The following is a 15,497-nucleotide window of genomic DNA, read 5'->3' on the forward strand; positions in this document are numbered from 1 at the left end:
GTAATGACCTAGAGCTGATTATCACGTTGGGAAGTCCTGTAATCATGGTAGAATGATGAAATGCCTTTGTGTTGTTCTGTTGAATGGAGTCTTTAATTAAGCAACTGAAGTTGGCTAAGAAGATTAGGGATTACCATGTACATTCGCCACAGTTTATAGCACATATCATAATCCTGACATGGAGAACAATGTGGCACAGCAGATGATTGTATTAGATGTGTCTTGTTTGAACAGCAGCTAATTTGATCTACTCTGATGATAAGTTTAACTCAATTGTTTTATTACAGTGCCTACAGGGTATATTTATATATTCATTTTCTGGTTTCTTGCGTTGCTGGTAAAACATTCTTCATGTTGCTTTTTGTAAAGCCTGAGACCATATTGTATTTTAATAACCCACATAAAGCAGTGATTTCAAGGTCTAATATATAATCATTACAGAACAGTATTACCACAGCTTTTAGTAGGTGCAGATGAGTCATAGATAGCAAGTACATGTCATCAGTTTTATTGTCACTTACTATAAAACCTTATTTGGTCATCGCTAAACTCCATCCATGGGTCTGATAACATGGCACATGCAGCATGGCAACATCAGGTCTTAATCAGCGCTTCAATGTGTACGGATTCATCCCTCAATTTCCTGCTCAGCACCTGAGGGGAAAGAGGGATACGGCAACAAAGCCCTGAAGTGAAACCCTGAAGGTCCACAGTGTTAAAAGAACCTGGAAGCAGATATTTCATTAAACTCTCGACGTCTCTGCGCCCCTTCAGCTCTCCTTGCAACTAATGGATTAGTTCTAGGCCAGCAATAAAAATGAAAAACAGTAGTGAGAGATTTTTGGAATGCACAGTTTCAAAACAAGCGAGCACACTCGAGCTTTACAGAGAGGTGCGTAGGAGTGCTGAACATAAGTCTCTTGTGCCACTTTGAAAGAACTGAAGCAGAAATATTGGACTGGAATAATTCAAGAGCAGCATGTTTCACTGATCTTATATCCAAGAGTTAGCGTACCAGAGTCCTGCTCGGTCCAATAGATTCAGTTGTTAGCCTCTTGCTCAGTCAGAGATATGTGTAACCATATATAAATGAGAATATAGTGTACAATTTAATAACCAATCCTTCAGGAAACTGTAACTGTTGTAACCTGGTTGTAGCTATTATTGAATCTAATCAGCCACGTAAGAGCAGAGAACTCAGTCTTTAGTCACATTATCTTCAAAAAGTAAAAAAAAGTGTGCCTTATAATATCAGTTGTCACAACATGGCAGTAATGGGAGATTAGCGCAGTGGAAACATACAATCTTTCCGTTTGCATGTGCTATAGCGATCACTTATGCAAGAAGGAGCTCTGCATCTCAGGAGTGAGTCTTAAATGTCAGGCGCTACACTTTTCCACAGCTGCGGCGATGATGGAGCCAAATCAGAAGCAAGCGGAGTATTTCCAGGAGAGGAGCGGGGAGATATTCACCAATTCACTCAAGGATATAATATGACAACAAGGATTAAAATGACACCATGTACCAACTAATAAGACAAAACATTTAACAGGCCAGTATGACGTAGGGCCTGCAGAAGCATCACCCTTGAGATAAAGATTAGAGTTGTTGACGGTGTTCACTTATTAGATAAGCCATTTTAAGTCCATCACCATTCAGATTGTATATTCTCACAACACACAGTATCTCAAATCTTCAGTCATTTATTTTGTTGTCATAGAATTAAAGGAGCAGTGTGTAGGATTTGGCGGTATCTAGCGGTGAGGTTGCAGATTGCAACCAACTGAAGTCTTTCCTGTATGCCAAATGTGTAGGAGAACTACAGTGAAAACGCAAATGGCCGTCTCTAGATCCAGTTGTAGTGTAGGTAATTTGGAGCAGAGCCAGTGCATAGAGTTTGTCCGTTTTGGGCTACTGTAGAAACATGGCGGCCGGCTCCGTGAAGAGGACCCGCTCCGTATGTAGATATAAACGGCTCAATCTAAGGTAACGGAAACACAACGATCCTTATTTTCAGGTGATTATACAATAAAGACAACATACTTATTAATATTCCATTTCTGCCAATAGCTCCCCCTAATAGTTACACACTGGTCCTTTAAATAGATATCAGATATTATGTTTTCAATTGACAGAGGAGATTGAATCTTTTGCTTTGTTTGATTTCAGTAAATATGAAATAAATACCCACACAATAGCAAATTCGTCATCACTTACAGTCTGAGTCACTTGTGTGTGAAGGCTGGGTGTTAATGCAACAATCCCTCACATACAATCCTCAGAGTTCCACAACATTAATCACATTAACTCTACTGTACAGTATATGCTAATTCACTGTTTACAGTTTCCTTTAGCTTGTATGGTGTGTACTACAAACTGGTCAAGTGTTTTTCTCCCAGAGAAATAAGAAAATTCACAATTTTGTGCTTTTCCTTTTCTTTTTCTTGGTCATACATTATATATCAAACAAAAGATTAATATTGCCACAAATTTTACTTATCTTAAACCCTCATATTAGATGTGGTACTTTTCATTAATTTGTTTAGTACTTTTGTATATTTTCTGAATGTTTTGTGTATAATATATTTAAATGGATTAGATATTTGTGTTCCATCTGAATAACACAACTTCTTTTTAATTCTTGATCACATGTTTGAATAGGGAACACATGTTGATTGATGCTGGTTTGCGTGGCAGAGCCTGTGATGTGGTCATTGACTGCAGCAGTGGGAGAGAAAGTGAGTGTTAGTGTTGGGGGCAGAGTGGGCTGTGGGTCTGAGGACTAAATCACAGTTTATCCCCAATCAAGCTCTGAAATCTGTTCCTATTCTTGGAAGCCTCAGCACCACTGTGAAGTCTGTTAAGGCTCTGAGGTCTGCATTTACTTTCCCCCTAAAGACTTTAGGCTGCATGACGACATATGGCTTGTTTACAAGTGAAAGTCTACGTTCGGCCTCAGCCGGCCCCGGATGCATGTCAGCTGTTTGCACAGTCACTTTGGCACCAGATGGTCGCAGACACGTAATGTGGGTCTAATGATAATGATTAAACCACTGTGTCTGTGGGCACACTGAAATATATCACAAGATTATGAAGTCATGTCTTTCCTCACAGAGAACTACTAGAGCTACTGTATCAGAAAGTTATGACCAATCACAGCAGCAGACACACCTCAGTGCTTGTGTGTCTGATTTTTTTTTGTATGCAGAGGATTGCACACAAACAGTGCAACACAGTGCATACAGTGCACATGCCTTTAAGCTCAGAGGCCTGGGAGTGCACATTAAGCTCATTAAGTCTGTGGTGGATTATGGTGTGTTGCAGACTGGCACCAGCGTCCAGTGGCGGCCTGGGATGCCTCCTCATTTTCAGATGTCAGGGAGGAAGTGGATAAATGAGGGTGAAAGAGCTCCTCCTATAGTCACTATCAAGACAACATTTAACACGGATGGCTGATGCATGCTTCATTACCGTATAGAATTAGATGACATGAAGACTTCTGCCTTTTAATAGAAACTAATCTAATTTAGATGTAATTTAAAACATGTTTTAATGATGGAAAAGCAGACTGAATTACAATGCATAATGTAATTGCACACACCCACACTGCTAAAAACAAACAAGTGCAACGCTACGTAAAATATGCACAACAGAGCTTATATACAGAGAGCTCCAATGATAATCCGAAACAAGTTCATAATATAAACATCAGTATGAAGCCTGCAGCTTGTTTTTGTTTTTCCATCACGACTGATTCGGCACCACACTGGGGTCTGTCATCCTGCCATCCTGGAAAAATATGTATGTATGTATATTGTATACATAGAAATGATGCTGTTGGACTAACGGTGGAGCCTGGATTAATATAGCGCTACGTAAGCCTGTATCCTAAGCTGATGTTTGTGTGCGTTTCTCTGCTGGGACAATTGATGCTTTGGAAAGATTTTTGATGATGAATTTTGATATTCCCTGTCCCATCTGTCTGTCTCCTCTCTGCCCCAAAGATGAATTAACCTTTGGGTTTTGCAATCCGTAGTGATGTTTGCTTTGTTCTGGCCCATAGCCCTCCTTTTTCTTTATGCTCAAGTGAGCGTTATATTTTGGCAGAAGATGGCAAACAGCACATCTGCTAAACTGGAGCTACTTCTTTATAGTCTAAAAATCTGTGCCACAAAGGATTATTTTGGGAAACTTCCAAAACTCAACCACTACAATTCATAAAGAACTTGTTACGTTGACAGACTTCTATTATTTTTTTAAATAATTTTCCCTTGAGCAAGACCATATATGTCAGTCCTGTGTGCATATAAATCTAAATCTAAACTAAAACTGCAGAGGAAACTTAATACTGCTGCTCTTTCCTGTGGTGTGCCTCAGGGTTCCCCTTTGGGCCCCTTTCAGTTTACATCGTTCCTTCCTATCCTTGGGCAGAAGTAGTAATACTTTTAAAAAGGTACTGTATCTATAAACACTGCTATGCAGATGATATCCATTTATACATTTCAGACAGATTTACATGACTTGTTAAATCAAGGGTAAAAATGAGTTTTCTGCAACTTAATGCAAGACAATCCAACCCTCTCTCCTGCAAAATTGCATTCCCATTCAACTAAACTGCATTCTCAATTATGTGTCGAGGGGAGATGTATTTTCTCCCGGATTACGGTTGCAGTGTTATACTGTTTTAAACATGTGGCTCACGGTGTAAATTGAAACAAAACACAAAACCGCAACAAAACTACTTGCTTAGGTCTGTTTATTAAATTAGAACGATGTATTGTGTCTCTTTTTTCATTGGTAAGGTCAAGTCAAATGAATGGTTTATGACTTATTCTACTGTTATGCCTTGAAGGTAAATGGACTGCATTTATATAGCGATAAGTGGACAACCTACTCTACCTCCTGAGCCACAGCAGGCTCACATATCCTCTGACCGAGGTGTGTTGGTTGTCCCTGTACCGTCACTAAATGCACTGGATTTCATATTTATAACATCTAAATTCAAAATTCTTATCATTGTGAAGCAGTTTTATGATGTTTGCTCACAAAGGGCTATGCGAATAAACTTACTTATACTATGTTTTTTACTAACTCAATGTGTTTTCTTTGGTGGGCTATCCCACAAACACAATGTGACTTAACTTGTATTATTATTATTATTATTATTATTGTGTAACAATAACATCAGCACACATCACACATCATCAGCATGTAAATATTATATCCTGCAGTGCATAGCTGGTGAGAGGCATGCATAGCTTTGTAACATTCCTGGAGTATGTGAAGGGGACTGTTCTTGTTTTGGTAATGGGCGTGTGTAAAAAGAGGATGCAGGGTAACTGAGGTGGTGCTCAAGTGCAGAGAGAAAAAAACATGCAGACAGCTGTTTCCACCCACTGCTGCTCTGCTGTTAGCTTGTCCCCAGTGAAGGAATGAGCACTGACCTCAGGTCAACCTTGTAATGTATCCTTTTCAATAACATCCACTTCAGCCGTATGCTTAAACAGTAGTTTTATGGCACGTTCTTTGGATTTTCTGTCTCTCAAGGGAAATTTATTTGTTGCCTTTTGTCACAGAATAGGAGTCCAAATCAGGTCAGCGTGCATGAAGCTTTTAGTGTAAATACAATCCAGAAGATTGGGGCGACGTCCATTAGAATGCGAGTGATTAAATAGCCTCCGCTTCAGGTGCTCTGTCTATCACTGGCAAATTGATCATCACTGTGAATTTTGGATCATCTAGATGCACTCATCAGCATTGTCATTTTCATTATGTGGAGTGTTGTTCACATCACAGCCATGTTTTGGGCTGCTTATAAGTTATTGGTTAACAAAACATCCCTCTGTTGCAGTAACAGCATTGTCAGTGTGAAAGGCGCTTTTAAGGAATTGTGTTCCTGAACATCACATTCTCACTCCCAACTCGTCAAATACCATCGCTTGGTCAGCGACCCTCAGCATCGGAGACGGATGGCGTGCTCATTACATGCATAGTGTCCTTTCAAAATAAACGTATTTTCACAGGAAGTTTAGTTAAAACAACCACTAAGATACGCTTAGGAAACGGCCGTGGTTGACGTTAGCTTCACTGACTACTGACTGACGATACCGACGAGTCACATGACTAACGACTGACGTTACAAAATAAGTCTACGTCACTTTTAGTTTCACACGGACAACGGTTTCCTGCTTGACAGTCGTGGGTGGGTTTACATTGGAGTTAGTTGAAAGCCCGGTTTGTCACATACTGTTGCTAAATGGTGCCTCCTTGTGTTGGTTTCCGATACCGAGGGACGCTGCCCAATCGGCGCTATTTGACGAGCTGGGAGCGACACCAGGTTGTCCTTGTTTCACCTTGTGTGTGCGTCCTCATGGCAAAATGTAGTCCTGGAGACACCTGAAGCGAGAACTACCACTGAAGTGTTTTTTGAGATCTTTGCCAGCTGTTTATACTGCTGTCTGTCTGCGGACAGATTTTTTTCACCGTGATAGCGATGCAAGCATGCAAGATGCAGACATGAAACCTTACAGGTGTGTTGAAATCAAAATGAAGGACAAGTTTGAAAATGTGTGTGGTCCGAGCAAGAGCGCCGGAAGTAGGGTTGTTGGACTTGGGAAAGGGGCCCCCCTACTTTACGCCCCTGGCCTGATTTGGTGTCACGGCTGGTGTTATGCCATCGCAAGATGGTCTGTAGTTTAACCTGCAGAAAAATCATAAAAATAGTGGATAAACATACAAGGAGAGCATGTCATATATTCTTAAAGCACAGATGATATCACTGTTGTCACACAAAAAACTTCAAAATCCTATGGGCTAGGAAGATTTCTAAAACCTTTATGAAAACCTGTCAGTAGTCAGTAATTAGTCAAAAATAATGAATATACCTTGATCATATGAAATCATTCTTATCATAGAGGAAAAGAAAATAATGTAATTCATTGTGCGAGTAAACACGATCCCACTGCCCAGTACATGTGGGTTAAGTCACATTAAACTATTCAGCTATTTGCTTTTACTAGATCTGCTGAGTCTGGGGCAGCCATGCAAATCCTCTTGCACCTAATCTCGTTAAGAATTTATTGGTTTTAAACACTTTTATTGTATACAAGTCTGGTTGTTTTTTTGTTTCCCTTTATTGTTTTTTTTTTTTTCTAATAGGATAATAAATATAACTTGGAAACACAATTATATTTGGGCACCTTGGTTGATATATCTAACTTGAACAGTATCCTTGCATACAATTGAAAGAACAACAAACTCATACACATGTGCTTGAGGTACATACGTCCTCATGACATCTTTCCTTCTTTCAAGTTTTTCTCTCTCAGTGGGGCAGAGAGGAGTGGACGGGTTACAGCAGGGGATCCGGAGGGCCCCCATCAGGGCTCCCACCTCCTGGGCCCCCTGCTCCATTCTGCTGCGGCCGTAAGCGGAGATTATTCCGCTGTTTGGTTCCACCAGATGCGGCAGCGCCACTGGATGGGTACTGTCTGGCCCTGATGAGCAGATCTAAGAGGGATTAGCGGGCTGTTGTGGTGGATCGGCAAGAACAGTGGGAGGCTGTCCACACACAGCTGTGTGTTTGTGTGTTTCATAATGCTCTGGCCTCTGGCCTGTCTCTGGCTTTAGCTCCAACCCTGAACCACCTTTCCCTCCCACTGACCTCACAGTTCAGGGAGCTGCAGGACTGCAGACAGCAGGAACTCCAAACTTTCTGGAACAGCATGAAAGCTTTCAGAGAAACATGAGTCTCCCCGAAGGATTGTGGGAGAGAAGTGCTCAGACACACTGTATTGTCTGAACGTCTTTTTCTTTAAACGGCTGCAATTGTTTGGGATTTGTACAGCTTCACAAACATCTCAAGCATTCATCGACAAGTTTCAGAAGGTATTCCTTGGGGAAAGATATAAGCCATTTTTGTATGCTTGCTGAGCAGTCAGTGTAATTCTTGGCTACGATTAAATAATCCTCTCATACAGAAAGAAATCCTTGTTTGGGCCTGAGAAACTGCTCATAGATGTGCTGGTACCCCCGCTGGCACCGACAATTGCTTCTGTGCAGGTGAAGCTGCCAAGTTGTGTTTATGTCCTTTCAGTGACTGTGGTCATATTTCAAATCCCCGTAGCAGCCACTGTTAGCTGGTGACAGTTTCTATTTACAGAAAACAATCCCCGTGGACAAAGAGTTGGTGGAAAATGTCAGATGATAAATGTCTCGTGGAAAGAAATGTCTCAACATACCGGCATAAAAACGGCCTGGAGAAGTAGGAGAAATATATAAAACACTCAAGGATACATTTATCTAGGCTGTGCAAGTGTTGGAAACCAGCATAATCCAAATAAGTCATGTCATCGCAGTATTAAAAATGATTGTTTTTCCCCTTCGTTTTAGTAGATAAAATAAGTGTTCTCACATTCATGATATGCAAAATGAAAAAATAGTTTTGTGGATTTTAAGGAGCTTTTGGAAGACTCAACCTGACCTAACCGAGCCGTTCCAGCTTTTACACATGACCAAACAGGTTACTTACTTAAAAAATGTTAGCATTAAAGGTTCTATATACAATATTCAGAGCATTAATATAGCAACAAACTATTATTTGCTATGTAAAGATCATAGACTGTAGCCTAAATAAGAAGTGGATGTAGTCACCGTAATGTCATCCAACATTTTGGCCGTCGCCATTTCGCTTTTTTGCAACCAGAAGTGACTCGAGAGGTACAACTGAACGCTGAACGAGACATTTTTAGGTGACCAAAAAGGTTTCAATTATATTTCATGAACTGAAAACACACTGTGAAAAGGAAAGCATCCCCTGCTTTATGGTCTATTTGACTCATTAATGGTACCATCATTTTCTAAAGGAACATCATGCTGTATCGAAGAAGACTTGAAACTAGCGATTGAGACCATTAACTCATGATTACAATGTTTACTGAGGTAATAAATCAAGTGAGAAGTAGGGTCATTTTCTCATAGACTTCTATACAATCAGACTTATTTTAGCAACCAGAGGAGTCGCCCCCTGCTGGCTATTAGAGAGAATGCAAGTTTAAGACACTTCAGCACTGGCTTCACTTTCCAGACCTGAAGGATGCTGCCTGGTAAAGATAAAGAGGAGTAATGTCTACCTGAGCCAAGCATGTTACGCTTTATTTGTGTGTGTTGCAATCCGAGTTTCTCTGTGTATTGTTGATATAGCCGGGCCGGCTTGTTTTGTGCCCCACTGGCTAGCTAATGGCCGACTCTTGTTAGCTCTGTCAGCACCGTTGCCGTTGTTTGCACTGTTAGCTGCGAGCCGTCTCCATGTTGAGAGCCATGCGGAGGCATTTGCATTTAGCTCCATTAATTAAGTTCAGAACCTCTGTGGCTTTAATCAGAGTACGACATGAAACTGATTACCTCCTGCTCTTGTAATGTTTAATTTCACTTAACTACTTCTTATCACTAAGATGGGAGTGCAGATACAAAAATAGCAGCAACATTGGCTCAAACCTGTCTGATCTCATTTCTTTGTTGACCCAGACTTTTTGTTTTTTGGCGTGGGATGTATTGTTTTCTCAAAACACTTTTCCTCAAAGACTTTCCCAAATTGCTGTCTTTCCAAACTTTTTTTCCTGAAGGCCTTAGTCCGCACACAACATCGCTAACAACTGTTTGGATTCAGTGCCTCTTTCCTCTCACTCTCTGTGTGTGTCTGTGTGTTTGATGTCGTGGTTTGGCTGTCCTCTAAAGCGTTCATTTCAGAGTGGTTACTTTGGGCCTCATTTTGACTCACTGGCTGTCTGCCTACACCCTGTGGTCTACCATCCACTACAGCAACTGCCTGTGTGTGTGTCCGTGTGTATGTAGGACTACAGTATTTCTTTTTGTGCACAAGCACTGCACATTCCACAATAAACTGTCTCTGCTATACAATGTATGCTAGATAGGCTTGTTTAGTCTGGAATCGGAGGTGAACCATAAAGACGAGCCCGTGGCTGTCAGTCTGTGCAACAACCGACCTCAAGTCAGCTGATGTTTTTCAGCTCCACTCATCATGCAGAAGCGTACAGTATAGTGCTGTCAGCTCATGAGCCTATTAATGGAAGGACGAGGAGCGTACATAGAACATGCTCATTACTTTTTAATGAAACCCATCATCTTTAATCACAGTCAGAGCCGCACTCTGTGCTGACTGCTCATATAAGTGCAGAGCTTATCTCGTTAAAAGCGTTCACTTTGTCAGATAAAGTAACTTCTGCTGCACTTCCCCCGATGCCTTCCAGGAACAGAGAAGCCAGACGCCTCTTTGAAATTCATAGTGCAACAGGAAGACCTTATTGTGTGAGAAATGAAGGGCTAGAGTGAATGGCTTTATGTTCTGGACGGCCTGTTGATGTTCACTGATGATAAGAACTTTGCAGCTGTGGAGATATGTGTTGTTTGGGCAACAAATCCATCATCTGCTGTACATAATTTGGTATCTCCCATCTATCCTGTAGACAGAGGTAAATCTCTATATCATGCAGGCTCATTAGAATATATCGCCCACAGCTTGAGAACTACCTTTGCAAAGGTGGGTTGTGTCTAGAAGGTAACCCACAAGTTGTGAAATCTGCTCTGAGATCTGCAAAAACAAAAGCTGCTGTAATGGTAATTTTTAATCTTTCCAGTGTTCCTTTTTCCAGTTGCCATTATACACAGGTAGGGTAGGAATGATCTTACGCAGACCCAATACAACAGAGCAGTCGTTATTTACAGTTCGGTTGAATGTTTATTGAAGTGGTTTGAACAATGATGATGAATGAACATACCAGGGTTTTCAATTCTGTAGCGTGTTGATCTGAGCCTGAACTGTGGTTTGAACTGTCTGTTCGGCTGTCTAGTCAGAACTGTGGACTCTCCCGGATCCTGTGCTCTCCTCTTCCTGTCACCTATGCCCCTATATATACAACCTGTGCAACTTAATACTGCAATAATCTTTAGTCAAAGTAATATGATATGGTGCGCCATATTATTCCCGCAAGCCAATCAGAGCATACTGGGCTTTTTCAGGATGGGTCCTTAAAGAGACGGGTGCTATAAACGGAGCGTTTCAGACAGAGGGTGATACGGGTATACACAGACAGACAGTATGAGAAAAATAATGTGTTTTTTGAACATTAAAGCATGTAAACATGTGGCGGTACTGAGTTCCCCAGACTTTAGTTGTTCAGTCAGAAGACTGAAAAACAGTTCCCATCCACATAATAATATAAAATAAAATGCCTTCTTAATAATAATAATGAACAAATGCCTCTTCAATAATGAACAAATGCCTCTATATTAACAAACAATTAAGGAAAATGAAATATTGGTTTGTGTTTTTCCTTTTACCCTCCTTTAAAGTTTTCCCAAATAAAATACACTAAAAGAAATGGGTATAAAGGGTTTCATTGAAAATCAACAAATGAATAGAATACAAAAATACAGCCTGCAGGCGTTAGGCTATTGTAAGGCAAGCCAGCTGTTGCACAAATAGCACCTAATCGTCCCAGTGCAGGTAACCTAATTGGTTGGCACTTAACTTGTTTCCCCAACTAGGAGTCAACACTCTCAACAAACAAAACACAACACAAAGATCACAGAATCCCAAAAGTGAGTGAAGGAGAGATCAGAATGACACTGGGTGTGCAGTTTCCCTCCTCTTTTAAGCCCTACAGAAAGGGCGTCGTTACACCCTGATTGGCCAAGAGGGGAATGCACCAAGCTGCTCTCAACTATCATTTAAGAGCCAGTCCCCACACCCTGCGCAACAGGTGAACTGAATAACCCTCTAATCACTCAGCAACTCAACCAAAAAAACACCAGGGAAAAGGGAAACAACAGCAAGCACCAGAGAATTGGCAGCTGCCACAAACATGTTCTAGTAGAAACCAGAAATACAAGTATGAACCTGAAAATGATGTGTCTCCTTTAAACCCTCATGTTTCAAGCAGCATTCTTGCAGACAAAGGACCGACCAGTGACCACTAAAAGTTTGAGCGATCTACCTACATGAGACAGATGGTGAGCCGCTACCCCGCCTATCTCCTGCTAGCTGGGTGCTACGTTTCCTGGCTGAAATTCTCCTTTTACAGTATCATGTGTTAAATCAATTCCTTTGGGTTAGCTACTCCACACAAGCTCTTTCACATCCATCTTCCTCTGTCAGTGTTCACTTCCGCTCTGACAGCGAGACACAAATCAGCCACCGGATGTCTATATTTTATGTCATATCTCAAATAGTATTCAACAATAGCTTTCCAAAGGCCTAGCTGAACACTGAACGTGTCATCGATATACTGACATTATGCCTAATACTGTGATATCCTCTTTGACAGAAACACACATTTTGAAACAAACAATAGAGTCTTTTTTTATTGTGCATGTGTGATGCCTGAAGGAAGTCCAGGCCTCTGAAAACATTTTTAGAATAACTGAACCGGAGACTGACAGGAACTGTGTGGGGACCGACTGGAAGAGAGAAAGGAAGTGACAGGAACTCTTTGAATGGAGAACAAAGAGCCCATGGACCTCAGCGTTTATGGCTCTCGATCGGCACATGGAGTTTGCCTCTGCTGCATGGCTGTTTGAGCTACTCTGTGAATCAGGCCGGGCTCTCTGAGTGTGGAGAATTGAATTGATGTGGATGTTTGTACAAGGGAACGGAAGACAGCAGGGGAGGAAATGCTAATGATCTTTATGGGCAATAAACAGGACATATATCTTCAGGTTGATAGATGCACATGACCTTTGGGGTGATTTAGTTACACTTAGGAATCTGAGTGAGTGTCTGGGGAAAGCCTGACGTCAAAAGGTCTTTTGGAGTTCTAGTCAAGCAGAGATGAGAAAACACAGAAGTTGAGAATAAACTGTCTCGTCTTGATGTCCTCTTTTCTTCCTTTGCTTCACCTCAGTAAAAAAACAACAAAATAGTGTCCCAACTCCCGCGTGCATTCAGACTCACTCACTAACATTAATACGTCCCTTTCAGAACACATCCAGCTGTCTGTGTCATTTGTAACATTATTGATCCTTTGGGTATCTCCCGGTCATTGACCTGCATGTGTGTTGAAACATTTAAAGCAGTCTGTGTTGTACTTTGTGATCAAAGCTGAGGAGTTTTAAAAGGCAAGGGACGGATGGCGGCAGCCTTCACGGTGGATATATATACCTCCGTCTGCAGCTCCTAATGGAGCAGAACACCCCCACCTTTCTCCTTTTTCTCCTTCACCTCCCATGAGCCTCCTCTGCCACTATACCTAGCCTGATGAGATGGCTTTCGGGGCCCCTTCATCAGATAACACTGCAGCTGATAAGGCTGCCTAGACTACGCTATGTGGGGCCTTTCTTTATGATGATGGCTAACAAATATTCATGTACAAACAACAGCCTATAAAAAAAGCTAAAAGTGCCGGAAACATATTTTGAATGATATGACTTAAAGGAATAGTTCAGCATTTTGAGAAGTAGGCTTGTTGGCTTTCTTGCTGAGAGTTACATGAGAGGATTGATACCACTCTCAGGCTAAAACAGCTAGCCTGGCTCTGTCCAAAGGAAACACTCACTCACTTATTAACAGGCTGTATCTGGTTTGTTTAATCCATGCAAAAACAGACGTGTAAAAACGACATGATGTGGTCTTACAAAGGGGTCATGTGTCGCCCTATTTCTTGACTGGGTGTAGTCACTTCTTGGAGTCTCCAATGGTTGCCTGGCAACCTCACTGCGACAACAAGAGTCTAAGAAATTGTGCAGATTAAACCAACATGATCTCATGGGAAGGCGTATATATAGCACAACATTACAAAGGACATTCTGCGTGACATGAGAATGCATTTTGGTGCCACGCAACAAAACTACAGTAACAGACATAGTTAGGTTTAGGCAACAAAACCTCTCACTTAGGTTTAGGCAGCAAAAACATCATGGTTGGCCTTAAAATAAGTACGTAAACTAAGTAAATTGTAAACAACGTAACAAGTACGGAAAACAGACGTCAAACAAACGTCACTAATATAACTCATAAACACTTTGGGACATGAACACCAGTCTCGAACACCGGTCTCCTGATTTGGATGCATCCACCTCCCCTCCCACCCAACACGAGCTGTCTTTTTCACTTTTTATTCTACATCATTAGCTCTGAGCGTAGATATATTTACGTTGCATTGCATGCATGCATTTACATCGCAGTCAATACTGACTACACGGCGTACAAATGACACGACAAAAGCAAGAACGCCGTTCTTATTGCACACAAAATGACATGCAAATTTGGTACAAAATCGAAAATGTTAAACTATTCCTCGACAGTATTATTGTATGTCTACACTTACAGTTTTTGAAAACTGTATTTTTCCTAACGGCTCAAAACAACTGCACCCTTTAAATTATTTCATAAAACTGGCAAACATTGTCCAGACATGTGTTTTCGGTGTTAGAGAATATGTAATATGTCAATTTCAGCCAAGAAAGTTAAGTGATTTAGCTGGTCCTTCTTTCCAACTGCTGCGACAAAAATGTTTCTGACACCTGCTGATGTCAGTCTTTGATAGAAAAGCGATCTCCTTCCTTTTAATCACCCGCTGTGGATTTCAGCAACCATTTTGTACCGTTGTACTACATATGACGCCCACATGTATTCTAATCAAAACGCTCTATACCTTCTTGTTGTGGTTATGGTTCATGTTGTAGCTTCACCACCACATTAGGCGAAAACCACAATTTCTAAGAGATTTATCTTTCTCCACCCTTGTGGTGTACCAAATGGCAACCAGCAGGGGAGCGAACGTCAACCAGCCATTTGCAGAAAACAAAGCCGCAGAATAGGACCACATGTTTCACAGTCACATAAGGTATATGTTGGCTTGAAAGTGTTTGTACAAGCAACAGCTCAAATCATGATTTCTAGTCAAGTCAAATATACCGTATAACATAAAATACATCAAAGAGACCTCAACTGTGTCAGCATATGCCTGAAATTACATATTTATGTCACCTCTTCCTCCTCATCAAACCCCGCCACAGCAGTGGGAGGCATAAAACCTGTCAGATAAAAGGTATTACACTGTACCAAAGCCATGGAAAATACTTGTTTCTAATAGTCTTGCAGGTGTCCAGTAAGTACTTTTGCAACTGTGTGAAATAGATTAAAATTTGAAAAATGGACGTTTTAGGCATAGATTTTTTTTTTAAGGTATTGTATAAAAGTCACTACTCTAATGTTTTCAACAGAGTTATATCAGAGTTCTATTATTGCTTACCCATACTTGTGTAATATCCATAGACTGTATATAAGAAGTGGACGTAGTCACCGTGACATCACTCTTTGGTTTGTGGACTACCGTTTTGAAATTTCAAGTTTGGCTTTTGCCGTCGCTATCGTGGTCTTTGCAACCAGAAGTGACACGAGAGGGTGGAGCTAAGTACAACCGAACGCTGAATAAGACATTTTTAGGCGACCAAAATGTTACAATTAACTTTCATGAATT

The sequence above is a fragment of the Sebastes umbrosus genome, chromosome 14 (assembly GCF_015220745.1).
Source record: "Sebastes umbrosus isolate fSebUmb1 chromosome 14, fSebUmb1.pri, whole genome shotgun sequence".
Taxonomy (NCBI): domain Eukaryota; kingdom Metazoa; phylum Chordata; class Actinopteri; order Perciformes; family Sebastidae; genus Sebastes; species Sebastes umbrosus.